The sequence below is a fragment of the Gopherus flavomarginatus genome, chromosome 12, assembly GCF_025201925.1.
Source record: "Gopherus flavomarginatus isolate rGopFla2 chromosome 12, rGopFla2.mat.asm, whole genome shotgun sequence".
In the NCBI taxonomy this organism is placed as follows: domain Eukaryota; kingdom Metazoa; phylum Chordata; order Testudines; family Testudinidae; genus Gopherus; species Gopherus flavomarginatus.
The window spans coordinates 51,105,763-51,122,472 of NC_066628.1; the positions used below are offsets into that span (position 1 = coordinate 51,105,763).

Here is a 16,710-nt window from a genome sequence, read left to right on the forward strand (position 1 = left end):
CCCCGCGGAGGGGGGGTCTCGCCTTTGCCCAGGCGCGGTCCGAGGCTCGCGGGGGCGGGGACCGGGGGCCCCGGCTCCGCTCCCTGCCTGCGCCGCGGGAGGGAGCAGGTGCAGCGGCACGTGTGGCCTGCACCGCCCCCTCCGCTCGGCTCCCTCCCCGGCGGCCGGGGGCGGGCGGCTCGGGCGCAGCCGCGTGCGCCGGGACCCAGCGCAGCGAGCGGAGCCGGAGGTGGGCGCAGAGCCGCGCGGAGCCGCCGCCCCCTCGCCAGGCACCGACCCTCCGCCGCCGCCGGGCCGCCCCGCCCCGCCCCGGTCGCTGCTGCCCGGGAGATGCCGCTCGGCGCGCGGGGACCCGGGGCTCCGCTGCGCACCGGCCCCCGCCGCAGGGACCCGTGAGCACGTGAGTGACCCCGCGTGGGCCGGGCCGGGTCTCGGGGGGCGCCGCCGCGGGGAGCAGCGGGACTAACGGGGCAACCTGCTGGTGGTGCGGGCGTGGGAGGGGATGCTGGGGGCAGGGTTTGGGGGCGCCAGCTGGGGGTGTTTGGAGGGGATGCTGGGGGGGGCAGGGTTTGGGGGTAGGATGGGATGCTGGGGGGGGCAGGGTTTGGGGGTAGGATGGGATGCTGGGGGGGCAGGGTTTGGGGGTAGGAGGGGATGCTGGGGGGGGCAGGGTTTGGGGGCGCCAGCTGGGGGTGTTTGGAGGGGATGCTGGGGGGGCAGGGTTTGGGGCTAGGATGGGATGCTGGGGGGGCAGGGTTTGGGGGTGCCAGACATGGGGTGGAAGTGGGTGCCAGACATAGGGGTGGTTGGCAGAGATGCCAGGGGGCAGGGTACGGGGGTAGGAGGGGATGCTGGTGGGCACAGGATTTGGGGGTAGGATGGGATGCTGGGGGGGGCAGGGTTTGGGGGCGCCAGCTGGGGGTGGTTGGAGGGGATGCTGGGGGGGCAGGGTTTGGGGGTAGGATGGGATGCTGGGGAGGCAGGGTTTGGGGGTGCCAGACATGGGGTGGAAGTGGGTGCCAGACATAGGGGTGGTTGGCAGAGATGCCAGGGGGCAGGGTACGGGGGTAGGAGGGGATGCTGCTGGGCGCAGGATTTGGGGATGCCAGACATTAGGGTGGGAGGGGTGCCAGCTGGGGGTGTTTGGAGGGGATGCTAGACGGGATGGGAGGGGATGCCAGTCACCCTCAGATGAGTAGGAGCAGACTGTGAAGTCAGGCTCTGGAAATGGTTCACTAGAGACACTGCGGGGGGTGGTGGTGGGAGGGAGGCATGGAAATACTCAGGTACTCCTCACACCATGTTGTTCCCCCTAATAACAGTGTACTAGGTGGGTGTAACCAGGATGCTGAAGTAGGATATAGGGAGCAAGTCTTGCTTCCTCTGCCTTGCTACCGTAACTCTGTGTGGGTGCCCTGCCTGCTTGTTAGTTGGGGGGCAGGAGAAGAAGGGATTGGCCTGTCCCGCTCCAGAGGTGAATGATGGCTGCCTTGGGCAAGTGGAGAGGGTGAAGTCTCTCCCTAGGGGTGATGCCTGGCATGCAGTTATAAATCGCTGGGGTGGAGAGGGAGGAGCCAGGTGTGTACTGCTCTGAAAGTGCTGGGGATGCATGTGGAGTTAAGGGTGCCAGTGGTATCCTGCCCACGAGTTTCTGAAATGTATTCAGGTGAAATACCTGTTAAAAATCCTGCTCCAGGAAACCATCAGGCCCTCCCTGGCCAGTGGAGTTCAGGTGGGACTGGGTCAGAGTAGCTGCAGTGGGATGTAAGGGATTCTGCTTCCTAAGATGATGAGAGGCTGAACTTGCTGTTCCTAAAGGGTCACTAAGGAAGCTTTTTGTAGGATGGAAGTTACTGTGTTCAGTGGATCCCCTCCTCCCTTCCCCTTTTTTGTTGTTGACATTGGGAGGTTACAGGCTGTAATGGGGGAGTGCAGTGTAAAGCCCTTTTGATTGTTTCTTCTGCAGCCTTCACGGAGAAGGTGGGTTGCTGTGCAGAATAACAATACAGAGCAAAGCTCCCTCCGTGGGCCTGCAATACTATCCCAGGCTGTAGTGCTTTGGAAGGGGGTTGTGCCTCCAGCACCAGACCCCCACTGTTATCACTCACGTTATTGCACCTCTGCAGGAAGCACACAATGAGTGTTTCCCTTGGAAATCATTACAAAGGCAGTCTGGAGCAAAGTAGCTTCAGGGGAAATAGGTGATAACTTTAGCAAGCCCAGCTGCAGAGCCAAATACTAGCTGTGGTGGAAGATTACTGTATTGTGTGAATTTCTTTCTTTCTTTCCTTCTTTCCTTCCCAGCTTTGATATGTAGTGTTTGCTGTCTTCCTGGTTGGTAAAATGTAATATTTCTGTGTGGGTGGGATGGAGGAGAATGGGTTTAAGAAGATGGTTTAAAAATCTCCTATTTGGAGAAGCCCTGGGTAGCTGAACCAGAAGAGTAAAACTTGCCATAAACTGTACTCTAGCAGCTCATGAGAGAGGAGCTTTGGGTTGGGACCAGGACTTAACAAATCTCATAAAAATCTATAGTACTCTTAAGGCTTATTCCCAATTATTTCTTCAAGCAGTGGAGTTGCAGTTGAGAAGTTCACCAGGGGCAGGGAGTGATGATACTAAGTAGGCTTTTTCATAAGTCCCAGTCAATTAATTAATGAATATACCTATTAATAATTGTTTTTTTAAAGTTCAAATCTGCAGCATTTTATTTGTTCACAAAGAAATTCCAGCAGAACTCCTCATCAAGTTTACATTATGGATTCTTAACGGATGTCTAATTAGGCACTGTTGTTAACTGGAATATTACATTAATTAAAATCAAACCCTCCAGGTGAATGTAAATTGTAAAGAAAAGGTTGCTTGAAGTGCAGACTGATTAAAGAGGAAGAAAAAGTGGGTGGGGAGGGTGCCTGAGAACCCCTCCCTCCTGCTTGTCTGTGTAGCTCTGATAATGGGTGAAGCTGGTAAGGGAGAGGAATATGGTTTGGAATAGAAGCTGTTAAGTTTCTACAGTTTGCATGAGGGTGCAAATAAATCCAAGCTTGTGTAGCTTGCTTGGCTTTTCTTTTTTACTGGCTGCATGGTTCTGTCTCTAGGAATTTCATTCTAAGCCAGACTTGGCATGCTGCAGCCTTAATCTGAAACATTGTTTCTGGGAAAAAGAGGATGCCTTTTTGTTTGTGTGTTTTATATAGCTGCAGATGTAAAAATATGGTGCACTTATTTAACCACTTGTATGACTGTGGGTCAATTTCTGTAGATATTTACAATACGAAAATAGAGACTGTATGGTGTTGCATCCAAACCTTTTAATGTAGAGGCATTTGAAGTAAAGAAATGTGCTGTAAGTGGTGAAGTGCATTAGAAAGAAGAGAACCCCTCCTGTTCATCGTGGTGCTCTGTGCTGATGGTGAAAGATGCTTGCCAGACCATGAGGCAGCATTTCTCCAGGGAACAGCTGGGAGCTGAGGGTGGGTAAGATAATGCAGCTGTTCAGGTGGAAGGGAAAGGGGTGAAGTGCCCCTCACCCCAGCCCCCACCACACTGGGGCATCCAGAGGTTGCTAGCGAAGCACAACTCCTCTGCAGCTCTTCCCAAGGCAGACTTCATTAGTGTGTGTGGGGCAGGGGTAGGGCGTTCTCTGCTTCTTGCTCCAGTAAGCATGACATTACTGACATTGACTATTCTGAGTCGCTTTTCATAAAGATTTGGAACTCACTCACTGCCTCTGTGAAAACCTGGCCTTGGGCAGGAGTGATTTCCTGCTGCTGGGTTTTGTCTCCCCATCACCGATATGGTTATGCTCTCTCACTGGCTGGGGAATGCGGATAAAAGGCTCTTGGTGGGGGTGGAGTGGGGTAAGACGGGTAGTTGTAGGTGGCTGTATGTTTTGGGAAGCTCCGAACACTTAAGGAACGCCCTGTTCTTTTTCTCTGCTCTCTGTACTTTCGGGAGGGCATTTCCTCAGCTGCCCTGGGGGTTGCGATTTATTTTACATCATATTGAAGGTGTATTATTATTTGTTTCACAGTTGTGCCCAGAGGTCCCAGTCAGTCCTGAGGTCTCACTACTGTATGTTGTACAAACACAGATTAAGACAGTCCCTTCCCCAAAGAGCTTTCTGGTTTTTGGATGAAATGGTTGAGACGTGAGTAAACCACACAAAGCAAAAAATGGAGGCTATTGTTCTGTATAATAGAAATACAGAAAATGCCTGAGGTTTGTGAGTTTTGTAGGGTTAGGAGTTGTTTGCAAAGCTTGTGGGGCTGGCAGGCAGGCCAGAAGGTTCTGCTGGTTGCTGGGAGCCCATTCTCAGTAGCAAGAGGCTTCAGAAGGGCTTTGTTTTTATACGATTCAGAGAAAATACAGAGCTGATTTTTTTTCCCACCTAAAATGATTCATAGTTTGTTTAAAATAAACTCTCCTTATTGGGAAGTAGAAGCACAAAGGAGAAAGCCTTGGTAGAAACAGGAAGACTTTGCTGCAGAGTTCCAGCATGTCCTTGCAGAGCTGGGGATAGATGGTTGCTGTGGGATGGGGTTACAGTGGGCCAACAGGACATATAGCTCTGTATCAGCAGTGCCATTAATCTCAAAGCATCAGAAACAGGTTTTATGAGTCTTCAGGTGGATAAAGTTTGATAGTAACTAATTCAGAAGAACAACGCTCCATGCAGTGGGCTTCTAGTGGCAGGACAGCCTTCCGTGATCCTGGGCTGGGGGGGCTCAGAGCTGCGTCTTGTATGTATTAATTTAGGGATCCGCAGGATAAGGGACAAAAACTTCCCTTCTAAAATATTGCGATTTGAAGAGATAATAGACACATGCTGGTGGGGAACCACCCCTCACTCCCCCAGGGGTTAGACTAGAGCAGGGGTAGGCAACCTATGGCACGCGTGCCAAAAGTGGCACGAGAGTTGATTTTCAGTGGCACTCACACTGCCAGGGTCCTGGCCACTGGTCCGGGGGGCTCTGCATTTTAATTTAATTTTAATTGAAGCTTCTTAAACATTTAAAAAACCTTATTTACTTTACATACAACAACAGTGTAGTTACATATTATAGACTTATAAAAAGAGACCTTCTAAAAACATTAAAATGTATTACTGGCATGTGAAACCTTAAATTAGAGTGAATAAATGAAGACTTGGCACAGCACTTTGGAAAGATTGCCGACCCCTGGACTAGAGCATAGCAATTGTAACTGAAACAAAAGGTCTCCTGCACCTTCAGGGGGACTACCTTTCCTAGAGGTCTGCTGCAAGGCTGTTCCCCCCGCCCCACCACTGTGAAGACAAGAAGGAAACTGGCAGAGTCCTGGGTTTGGCGAATGAGTTCTAGAAATAGGGCTGGTGGGCAGGGTAAAATTTTTTCCATGAGATCCGTACTCTTGGACCTATTCCTTCACAAGGCGCTCGGCTCTGTAAACACACTGCCTGTTTGCATCTTAGCTTTTTGACTACGCGCAATTCTCCCCCGCCCCCTTTTTCCTTTTAAAAAACTCTCTCTCTTTTGCATGCACTTCTCAGGGCTCGTCGACACTTAAACGACTGCAGTGAAGATGCTACCTGCACCGATGGGAGGGCTTCTCCTGTCAATGTACATACTCCACTTCCCTGAGAGGCGGTAGCTGTGTCAATGGGAGAAGCCGTCCTGCTGACGTCCTGCTATTTATACCAGTGGTTAGGTCGGTATAACTGCATCGCTCAGGAGTGTGGGTTTTCCATGCCTCTGAGCAATGTAATTATACCGACGTAAGTTGCTGATGTAGACCAAGCCTCACCGTGATACCTCAGCCCCAAGCATCACATTTATGTCACAGGCTTGTAGGATATTCAGGCAGAACAAACATAGTGTTTGCTGCTTCTCTGAAACATCCTCTCCAGGCTGTCATCACAGCCACCTCTTTTATTTATACTTTCTCCCCCTGTATATCTCATAATAGCTTTTCTTTTTTATCCCGTCGACTGGGTCTCCTGTCTTCCCGTTAGATGAAGTTTCTGGATGGAGCAGTTTAATGTGTTTGCCATTGTGTGCTAGGTGTGGGTGCCCAGGGTGTTTGCTAGCTTAGTGTTTGCATGGAGGCATGAGAACTAAGCCCCTGGTTGGATTTGCACAGACACACCACCCGTGGGACTCCGTGTGGGTGTCAGGGTCCTCCTGCACAGAGAGGATTTTGGGATCAGGACTGGATTGCTGCATCTGGTGGCACACGGATAAGTGTCCTCATTTAAGACATTTACCATGATGTACCTCATCCAGTATGGGGCATATTTACTCATTCATTATATAAATAAAGAGTTTTAAGTGAATGCATTTGCTAAATTAGTTTGTCATCACAGTTTTTCAGATGTGTCAGCTGATGGCGGTTAAATGCCTTTGAAGGTTATTTGAGATAATACAAAGCATGAAGTTCTTCAATTTTTTTTTTGTATTTAGCATGTCATGGGTTGAGTTTACAGCAAATAATTTCTCTTTAGATAATTATGGAAAGCAAATAAGAAAATGATGGACAAGGTTGGAAGTTGTCACACAAAGGGAGATACCCACCTGTTCCATAAAATGGTGGTGCGGTGAGACACATGCGCAGTGTGGGCGAAAGGAGCTTGGGGCTGTAGAGCTTTGAGGGACCAGGAGTATCCTAGTTTAATGTTAGGTGTTTGGGAGAGGACTATGTTAATGATGATACTTTGTACTTTGCACCTTTCATCTGAGTGTCACACAGCACCGTACAAAGGTGGGGTGTGTATGAAGAACAATAGAGGTCAACTTTTCCTGTAGCTGCAGAAACTCCAGCCAAGGCCTCATTGTCCTTCCTGCTAACATTTCTGGAGATGGCTGTGGTCTATGTCCTCGCCTCCACCCCTTCTGACCCACAGAAAGGAAACTTGAAAACTCCAGGGTGTGGAGAGGAGACAGGCACAAATAAGTCTATTCATCTTCAGGAAGAGTCTGGTTTTTCCACTAGTTCTGGGAAGAACATCTGGTTATCAACTGGAAACAGAACATTTTGCAAGATCTCTATTTAGCTACAATTCCCAACTTTTTTTTAATGTACTCAAGAGGTATAGCTGCTTTTGGGAAGCCTGTCTCATAAAAGTACACACAGCACGCCTCTCTGTATGCTTTAATTATCCCAGATATTAGCATAGGCCCCACTCTGGTGTCTTGTCCATGTCTCAGTGAGGTCTTGTGGGTTGGATTTGTTGGTAACCACTTTTTCCAGCTGAGGTAACTAAGTACTAGCAACTTAGGGACTTCCCTAAGGTTGCAGAGTGAGTCAGTGTCTCAGCTAAAGGTGACCTGCAGAGGATTTTTTTAAAATAGGCACGAGCTTCTTTGAGATGGATAAAAGAACATAAAGAGTATGTGGGTTTTTTGTTTCTTTTAAGAGTGTCTGAGCTGTTACGCCCTCCCACACTCACTCACAGTCCACAGTGACCCAGCTCATCCCCTTCCCCTTTTGGAAATATTAATCAGCTCAGACCTCCTTTTGTGGCTTGGCTGGCTCTAGGTTCTTCATCCTGGGGACTGCTCAGCCCACACTCTAGGTCCTTGTTTCTCCAGAGAATGCCCACCTCCCTTATCTCTGAGTGGGGTAATGTGCCACCTGCCTCAGTGAGTCAGCAGAGCCTTTTCCTGCATGATCGCCATCTGCTAGTAGGGTGTCGTGTGTCAGGCCAGTGCTACCAGCCTTTACAGTTCCCTCCTCCTTTTGTTTCGTACCGTTTGAAATAGCAGGCATGTCATATGTGGGGTCCATTGACTTTGCAGGATGATTTTTTTATGGGGGTGTGTATTCTTGGCACTTGCACCCTAATTGAAGGGGCTGACGTTGAATCTGTAACAAAGATTTTCCTTCTCTGAGATGTTTATTGGTCACTGGAGTTAAATTTGGTTTAACAAAAACAAAGTTTTAAATTGTCTGACTAAAACTCTTTCCACGCTCAACTCTCACTCTTTAGACTGCTGTCGTGTCACCATTTCAGTAGTTCTTTAGGCAGCAGTGTGTTTTCCAGGCAGGACAGGACCTGAATTTCTAATGTCTCAAACAATCAGAAGGGAGGGATGCGCCCCCTCCCCCTTCCATCCATTCTTTATCCATCATAAAAAACCAAAACCAAAAGAGGGAGTTGCCTTCAAAGCCAGGAGTCTGCTAGTTCCTATTTTTTTCCTGTAGCTATTGGCCGTCTTTGCCTTGTTGCAAACCTTCTACCCCTCCCCTCAATGCGGACCCACCTGTGTGATGTCAGGAGGGAGAATTAGCCAATAAGTTGAAAGATGTAGGTTTAAAAACTCCTCTTCAGTCATGACTCCTGTCCCCAAAATACTCATGTGGATGCTGAGACCCTGTTGGCAAGAGCTGCCTTTCAGCTGGGTTTTCCTTGCAGCGCTCTAGCTGTGTTCCTTTGGCTGAGGTGGGCTGTGGTATAAAGCCCCTTTGCAGGCTACTCTGCTAGGTCTACGAAACACCATGTTACGTAACACCACCACCACTCTCTGCTCGGGGAACTGCTAGCAGCCTGCTAGCTGCAGCCAATCTGAAAACCAAGCTGACAGGAGGAAAGGAATAGCTTTGCTGGCTTGCCAGCCCCTTCAGCACTAAGGTGAGCAGGAACATTCCTGAGCAAGGTGTGCTGCTTTTTATTTTCTCTTTGGATTTTTTCCTTAATTGCTATTTGCCACTTGGGTGCAACAGCTCCGCTGCTTGGAAACAGAAGCCACTATTGTTTCCATGAGCTTACTGGTAGGAGGTCCATGACTGCTGCAGGGCATGCATCCATCCAGTTGTGCTAGACGCTTTCAGCACTCAGCAGCAGCTTGCTTGGCTTCTGTTGAAGATCGAGCAGGAGAATCCATCTCGCGTATACTTATAAAACCCACACTGGTAGTGGTATTCAGAGCCCGATGCTCCTGCAGCCACTTTGGCTTGGAGGAGGAGGAGGTGGTGTGTGTGTGTGTGTGTGTGTGTGTGTGTGTGTGTGTGTGTGTAAGAGAAGGACTGAGATACCATGGTGATACTTTCTTGTGTGGTGTTTATGTCCTGATCCTGTAATTAGTTCTGCCTGGGGGACCCCACGGGGCCCTGCAAGGACGCCGGGGTCTGTCCGGGTGGAGTTCCTTGCAGGACTGGGGCTGGACACCAGACTGACGTTACACAGGTTGAATCACATGGAAAGGCTGGCTAACTTTAAATACGTTCCCTTTGCTTTTGCTGAAACTTGCCAAGACTGGACTCGGCTGGGTCCAATCCAAACTGGTGCCAAGTAGCAATGATCGGCACACCCTTGTTTTACGAAAAAGGGCTTTTTATGATCTGAAGTAATTACATGTGGTGATGTCGACACATTGGAGAAAATACTTATTGCAAAAAGCATGTGTGAGAGTGGGGTGCTGGAACAATGTGTGTACAGTGGGGGGGCTGAATGCCGTTAACCCAAACTGTAGACCCTGTATATGATGGGACCACTTCAAGCTCGGGGGTGCAGCAGCGCCTCTGTGTTTGAGGGTGGACGAGTGGCTGCCTGGAGCTGTGCCTAATGGACAGGGTTCTAGATGTTTTGGTGGTAGGTGCTATACCACAACCTTAGATAACTATTGTCTTGGCTTCCCAGTTCCCTGTCTCAGATCAGTCATGCACCATCCGAAGTCCAGTCTCTGTAGCAAGGGTTCATTTAGTCACACAACAACAGGAGCAGCGCCAGAGTTTCTGGCGCCCTAGGCAGAATTTGGGGGGCGGCATTTTGTGCGCTCCCCACGGAGCACACGGGAGCTTCCAGTTCCACTCCTATCGCACCGTTCAAGAAGGACCCTCTGCTGAAATGCTGCAGGCGACAGCGGCAGTCATTGAGCTGCTCAGTTGCCTGCCGCTGTTCTCCGTGGCACATCAGCAGAAGGTCCTTCTTCGGCGGCGCGATGGGAGCGGAACCGGAAGCTCCAGTGCGCTCCATGGGGAGTGCACAAAATGCCACCCCCCGAATCCTGGCGCCATAGGCAACCGCCTATGGTTGCCTAATGGAAGTGCCGGCCCTGCACAACAGAGCTGATAGAGCACCTGTGGTCAGTCCCTGGGGTAGCCCTGCCAATACAGGCTGTGCTGCTCTGGGCCATGATCTGTTTGAAACGAGAGTTAACTCCATCAGTGCAAACAGTGCCTTTTCCTCTCTGCGCTAGGGGGCTGCACTGCTGCTTGACAGATCCCCAGTGCAGACAAGGCATAGGTAGTTGGGTTATCGTGAGAGCTGTGTGTGTAGAAAATTCCACCAGGCTTCTTCTCCCCATTAGAATTTCCCTGATACAGAGGGGATGGACTGTGAGGGAAGTTGTAATAGCCCGGAGAGTGCAGCCTTGTGCACTAGCTCCTACAACATTGCGGATCTCGGCCACCCCTTTTCCCAGCTGCACTGATAAATCTTGTCTGTGCAGCATTTCTCTGCAATGACCCAGGGGTTGAGAGAGACTAGTGATCTATCCGCCAGGGGCCTTCCCTCTCCTGATCAAGCATGGGCGCAGGTGAATGGGATTGGCAAGTGGAGGTCAAGCGATGTTTAGCTCCAAGGAACATGAAACAAAGATTTACAACTCTTTCCTGCTCCGCTGATGGACAATTAAAGTGCTGCACGGTTGGAAGAGAGCAATGTCTCTAAGAGGCAGCAATAGTCAGAATAAATCAGTCACCTTCACTTTAAGGTCTGAGCAGGGCTGCTTTAAAGGCACAGATCATGCTCTGTTTGAAATTCATGCAAGTTTAATTTACAGAAATTCTAATGCACTCAATTAATTTATTTTGGGGCCCTTCCCATCTTACTCCTCCCAGGATTGGAACTGTACAGAAAAGTAGGTAGGAGGGTGAGTGGGAAGCACAGAAGAATTTTGTTGAAACATCAGTGTCTTGTGTTTATACAGCATCCTCCAGGAATGAGCCTGGGACATCAGTTCTGATTGTGCATGTGTACCTGCCCAGTGATATACAGGTAACTGCCTACCGGGAGGCGCCAAAGGGATTGATGATGCTGTCAGTGCCTGAAATATGTGCAGGTTTATTTACAGACTTCCTGTGGCTTTGTTTTTATAATTGATCCACATTGCACATTTTAATTGAACTTTATACAATTCTGATTTCAAATGATGCTGCTACTCAGCTCCTAGAATGCTGTTCAGTCAAGATCTCAAAGTGCTTTTCAAAGGAGAGCAAGTGTCCTCCCCATTAACAGACTGTGAATGACTTTGCTCTCCTACCAGTTATTCGTTTGTTTGAGAACTTGATCTCTGAAGGGAAAAAGCCTGGGTGTCTTTAACAACATATGGTTTGATTTCAGGACAGTGGTGGAATTGCTTGTTGAGTGATAGTGGTGTGACATCAAGATAACTTCCCCAATCAGCTCACGGTGGTCATTTAATTAATTGCTGTCTTATTGGCTTGAACACTTAAATTTTCCAGGGTTTTCTGCTCTTTTAAAAAGATGACCTTGCACAGCTGTGGTATCACAGTTGTAATGTCATAGCTATGGTTTGGCCTACAGGCAGCAAAATTGCAGTGCTCTCTGTATCTGTGGGTGCCCATATGGATGGTGGACACATGCCATTAAGAGCAATGGATCTTGGCCTCCAAATGCACAAGGTTCTAAACACCCTTTGTAGATTTACTCTTAGTGTGGAGTCATTCCATTCGAGGGCTTGCCTGAACTAACTCTGTGTCTCTGTGTGTGGAATGCATTTTCTAGAATATGCATATGTCCGTGTCTAAAGAGGGGTCTAACTATATTTAATCTGCCTATATACAGTGTATTGCAAAGGTAATTAGGGGTCCTGAGCTAGCTGTCTCTTGATCTGTGGAGCAGCGTGGCTGATAAAGCGTGATTCAGGGACCTCGTTATCTTTTTTTTAAAAAAAGAAGTTTTTATTTAACTTCCGTGAAGTTGCCATGGTTACTCCCAGGCATGGCATCTATGCCGTCTTGCCTTAAGTGCAGCTGTTAGCATTAAGAATTAAAACATCTCCATTTGGAGCTTCCCTGGTCTAACTCAGTCGTAAATCCTGTTTGTGCTCTTGTGTGGAGGAAAGCTGCCGTTCAGAGAGCTCTTTTTTTAATTTTTTAAAAAAAGATCATGGAATGGGATATTCTAACGTTGTGTTTTGAGAGATTGGGAATGGCAGAATTTCTCTCCCACTCTAAAATAATTATTTATAGAGAGAACTTAAAATGCAGCATTCAGGTCCTGACGAAGGAAGGTGGGGGAGGGGTGGAAGAGAGAGAAATTTCCTCTCTCCTCTTCTCCCAGCAGAGCTATTATACTGCCTCGTTGTCTTTGTAAATTCAGTGCAAAATTGTGCACCACGCTCAGCTGGCACTTTTCTAATGCTGCTGCTTACCCCCTTGTGTAGTGAATGGCATGCTGCTTTCCTTGCTTCATGTTAATGTTCAGGCCAGCCACCAAATCCTTGTCTGGACTCCCATCGCCTCCTGCCTCGACTACTGAAACCTCCTGCTTGGGCTTTGGAGACGCTTGCCTTGCTGTCTTCGTTCTGTCTGAAGCGTGTCCGTGAGACTCGACTCTCTCACCCACTGCTATGACTGTCTAGTCCTCTCACCAAATCCATCGGCCGACGTCTCACCTTCAGCATCAGGGTGAATCTTCATATTGTGGCCTGCAAGGCCTTGCACTCCAGCTCCTGTTCTACCTGTCAGCTCCTCACCGCCCCCCTCCGTCCTCCTCCTCCTGCCCCATCTCCAAGCCTAGTCCTGTTTTTGGGAGCCGGTGAGGGGAGAGGCTGCTTAGCAGATGGATGGGGATTCCTGTCCCAATAGCCTGTCACACGGGCAGTAAGTAATCCAGGGCATTTATTGTGGAGCTGCTGAGAGGATGGGCCTTAGGTGGCACACTTGAGAACTGGGTGGGGGCTCTCTCTGGCTGGAGCTGAGCAGGTCCAGTATTGTACAGCTCCAGTGGGAGAAACTGGCACCCACTGGGTGCCGTTCTCTGCAGGAGCAGAGCACCCTAGCCAGTGACCTAGCTGTCTGATTGCTTTATGTTCATCGGGAGCAGGGGAAGGGGCTGGCTATTACATTTGTTCAGCTGTAAGTCATAGAGAAACATGCTGCCGTAACAGTTTCGTTTGTTGAGTCCCATTCCCATACCGAGAGCACCTACTTGGTAGGAAGCTTGAGTTCTGGTTTGTCCCAATAGCTGGGGCTTCCTGCTGGGGAACTGGTGTTATGGAAATGGCTTCTTGCTTTCCCTGGGCCCTCTGGCGCGTTGGGGCACAGTGGAGCGGTTTGAAGGGCTGGGCAGATTAGCCTGCTCCGTGAGTGCCTGTCTGATTGTTGCTGTTGGTTTGTAACTCACACGCATGAATGTATTTGCATCAGCCTCCGGAATGCAAGTTAGCTTTTGCGGCATGTTGTTTATGCTGTTTTCATCCATGTGGCCTACTTAGATGCTACTACTGCTGCATGTTGCAAAGCTCCTTGGATGCCATTGTAGAATTTCACTCTGGCAGAAGTTGGGTAGCTCTCTGCTGCAGTGGCCTTGGCTCCTGTGTTGTCTCTACAGTGGTGCAGCATTAGTGGTACGAAGTACTTACAAAGCTACTTACTTCCTAGCTGTGGCTGTGGGCACCAGTCCTCATTTATTGGCTCACACTGGCATAGCCTCTTGTGTGTGAAAAGTCCCTTTCCTATCTGTGCAGAGAGGCGCTCCGCAGATCTGCCTTACTGACCCCAGCAGGGAACGTACTTTGTTGTGCTCTGAAGAACAGAGAGAAACCAGAGGAGCAACCTGCTTCTAAAACGGGAAAGAAAGCTGCTCTTCTATACCAGGCGTTGCTCTGGTCCTGTGCTGGTGCAGGAGGATATGGAGAGGAAACGGTCCTGGCTGCTTCTGATAACCTGCTGCAGGAGACCCAGGATTGGCGCTAGTCTTTTTAGCGCCCTAGGCGCACGGCCATTTTGCCGCCCCGCGCGCTGGTCCCACGGCTCCGGTGGACCTGCTGCAGGCATTCCTGCGGAGGGTCCGCGGCTCTGGTGGAGCTGCCACAGGCGTGCCTGCGGGAGGTCCACCAGAACCGCGGGAGCAGCGGACCCTCCGCGGGAATGCCTGCAGCAGGTCCACTGGAGCCGCGGGACCAGAGGACCCTCCGCAGGCACGACTGCGGCAGGTCCACTGGAGCCGCCTCCCCCCCCCCCTGCCCCTGGCAAAATGCTGCCCCCCAATAATCCTCGTGCCCTAGGCAATTGCCTAGGCCGCCTAAATGGAAGTGCCGGCCCTGAAGAGACCCAATGCCTTTGGGCCTGATTTTTAAAAAGGGGGGCTGCCGGGTTCCGAGCACTTCTGAAAATCAAGTCCTTAGAGCAGTGCAGCTGAGTCCAGTGAGGACTTAAGCGGATGCTTGCTCTTCCCAGGAGTTGGTTTAACGGTTTCCATATGTGTAGCCATCTGCAGAGCATGCAGTCCCATGTAAATTAGACTCCTAGACCTTAAGGTCAGAAGACACCATCGTGATCATCTAGTCTAGCCTTGGCACATTGCAGGCCACAGAACCTCACCCACCCACTCCTGTAATTGACCCCAGTCTCTGGCTGAGTTACTGATGTCCTGAAATCATGATTTAAAGAGTTCAAATTCCTTCAAGACTTTCACTTGGCAAAGCTCACGCTTCATGCATCTGCTCGCTAGCACCTGGACTCAAATCAGTGTGGAGTTCATAGCTTCTCGCATGCACGGCCATGTTCCTGGTGCTCACTGGCTACTGTAGAGAGTGTGGCTGCCCTCCTGGAACAGTGCAGTGTGTGCGGTACTGACTTCCATAACATTGCTCCCAAAGCCCAGGGTCTCTCTCTGCTTCACAAACTTCTGTCATATTATCCCCATTTTACAGGTAGAGAACAGGGAGGTCACAGCAAGTTGGTGCCAGAACTGAGTATAGAAACCTGTGTTCTGACCACTAGACCCTGATGCCTAAAAAGAAGAGTGGTTCCCAAACGTCCCATCCCCTCCTCCTCCTCTCCATGGCAGAAGAGGCAGTGTAGAATAAAAACCTAGTTAAGGAGACGCAGGGAGATGGGTTATGGTATATCAGTGTTTCCATGGTGATGGCTGTGATGTAGGACAGCAGAGGATGGCTCCTCTGGAGAAGGAAGGGAAAGCAGAGGAGGAACAGTCACCAGCTCCTGTCCAATACAAGAGATTTTTGTGATAACTTGTCCCGAGCCAGGCAAAAAATGTTGCAGTGCAATTTCAGGGCAGCAAATCCCCTTTGTCTGACCAAGAGAGTGTGTGTGTGTGTGTGTGTGTGTGTTGGGGAAGGGGGGGGGGGGAGTTTAAAAACAAAAAATGGTGGGGATTGGATGATTTCACTCTCTAATGGAAAAAAAAATGTAAATCTCCCCCCCGACCTCCCCGAAAGTCCCAATTAATTTTGTGGGCTTTGGAAATCTGGCCTTGCCGGTGCTTCGAACTGGTGCTTCCCCTGTGCTGCTTCCCTTCCCTGCTGCACCGGTCGGTGAATTAGCTCAGGTAATGAGGAGTGCACTGGACTAGTAATAACAGCCATCTGTCCAGGACAGGAGCTGAATTTTGTCCTCATTATGTCTATCAAAGTTTTGTCATGCTCCCTCTCCTGCTTCTCCCGTCACTTTTAAGCCGCAAAGGTGTGTGTGTGGGGGGAACATAACTAGAAATATTTCTTAGAATTTGGGTGTGTAATTGAAGCCCTGGGCAAACATCTCTCCCCCTCAAGCCACACTGCTTGGCCATTCCCTTCTTTCACTATTTTAAAAATGTCCCCAAATTAAGCGAAATACTTGCTTTTATTTCTTTCCCCTTTATCCCACTTACTTTATTTTTTATCCCTTTTCCCTCTTGGTGAAATATTTTCTTGCGGTGTCAAGGCAATGTGACCTGGTTCTGTAATAAAGAGAAGGCTTATTAGAATTAAAGCCCAACAGTGTTCAGAAAGCAATCTTTGCAAGATTGAGGCCACAGGGGAATTGTAAATTCTTGGCAAAGATCTCTGTGTAAAGACTGGAGTAAAAACACATGCACATGCATGTGTTAAACGTTTGCAACACAAAAGTAGTTTAGTTTCTAAAAAGGTGGAAGGAGGCTAGGGAGAGGGAGCTAAGCAGCTAGCATACGCTGGAGGTGCACCTGTCTGCCCCCAAAGGTGCTGAGTTGAGGGTGCAGCTGCTTTGCTGAGACTGGGGTATAGTGTTAATTTTCCCTAGACTTCTTTTTTTTGCATCTGTCTCTCAAGCGACCCCCCCGCCCCCATCTTCTCATATCTGCACAGTCGCCCACCCACTTCTATTACTGCGTGAGCGATGACAGCAGCAGCCAGGCTGTTTAATATGCAGGCCTGTGAGACAGAATGTCAAGGAACCCAGTGTTAATTATCTGGCTCCTTGTGGCCCTGAGAGTAGTGATTAGATGCTGGAAGTGTTGGGGATCCTTAATCTCTTTGCTCAAGGTGCGGAGCAGGGAAGTTTCCAGGCAAGTTGGTGGTGTAAGCCCTTGGTTTGCGCATTCTGGTGGGGGCGGGGGAAGCGGGGACGCAGGGAGTGGGAAGTAGGAGTGTATGCAGCAGAGGTCGAAGGCTAGGTTCATGATTTTGTCTGTCCTGCTTTTCCCTCCGCTGTGACCCATCCTCTAGAGATGATGCCACAGTCTTATTCTCTCCAGGGTTACTCCCCTGCGGAGAGGGGTCCGGC

General features: G+C 49.7%; 1 protein-coding gene across 9 annotated transcripts in view; it reads left to right on the top strand.

Annotated features, from left to right (window-relative positions):
* The first annotated feature begins 305 nt into the window (after positions 1–305).
* Positions 306–16,710, top strand: part of RBFOX3 (RNA binding fox-1 homolog 3) — a 433,745-nt gene continuing 417,340 nt past the window's right edge. For 8 of the 9 annotated variants that reach the window (XM_050920014.1, XM_050920020.1, XM_050920021.1 and 5 more), the window contains exon 1: positions 306–400. The gene's annotated coding sequence lies outside the window, so the exon portion shown is untranslated. Of the gene's footprint in view, positions 401–10,956; positions 10,976–16,710 lie in introns of those variants that run through there. The other variant, XM_050920024.1, reaches the window with a different exon arrangement.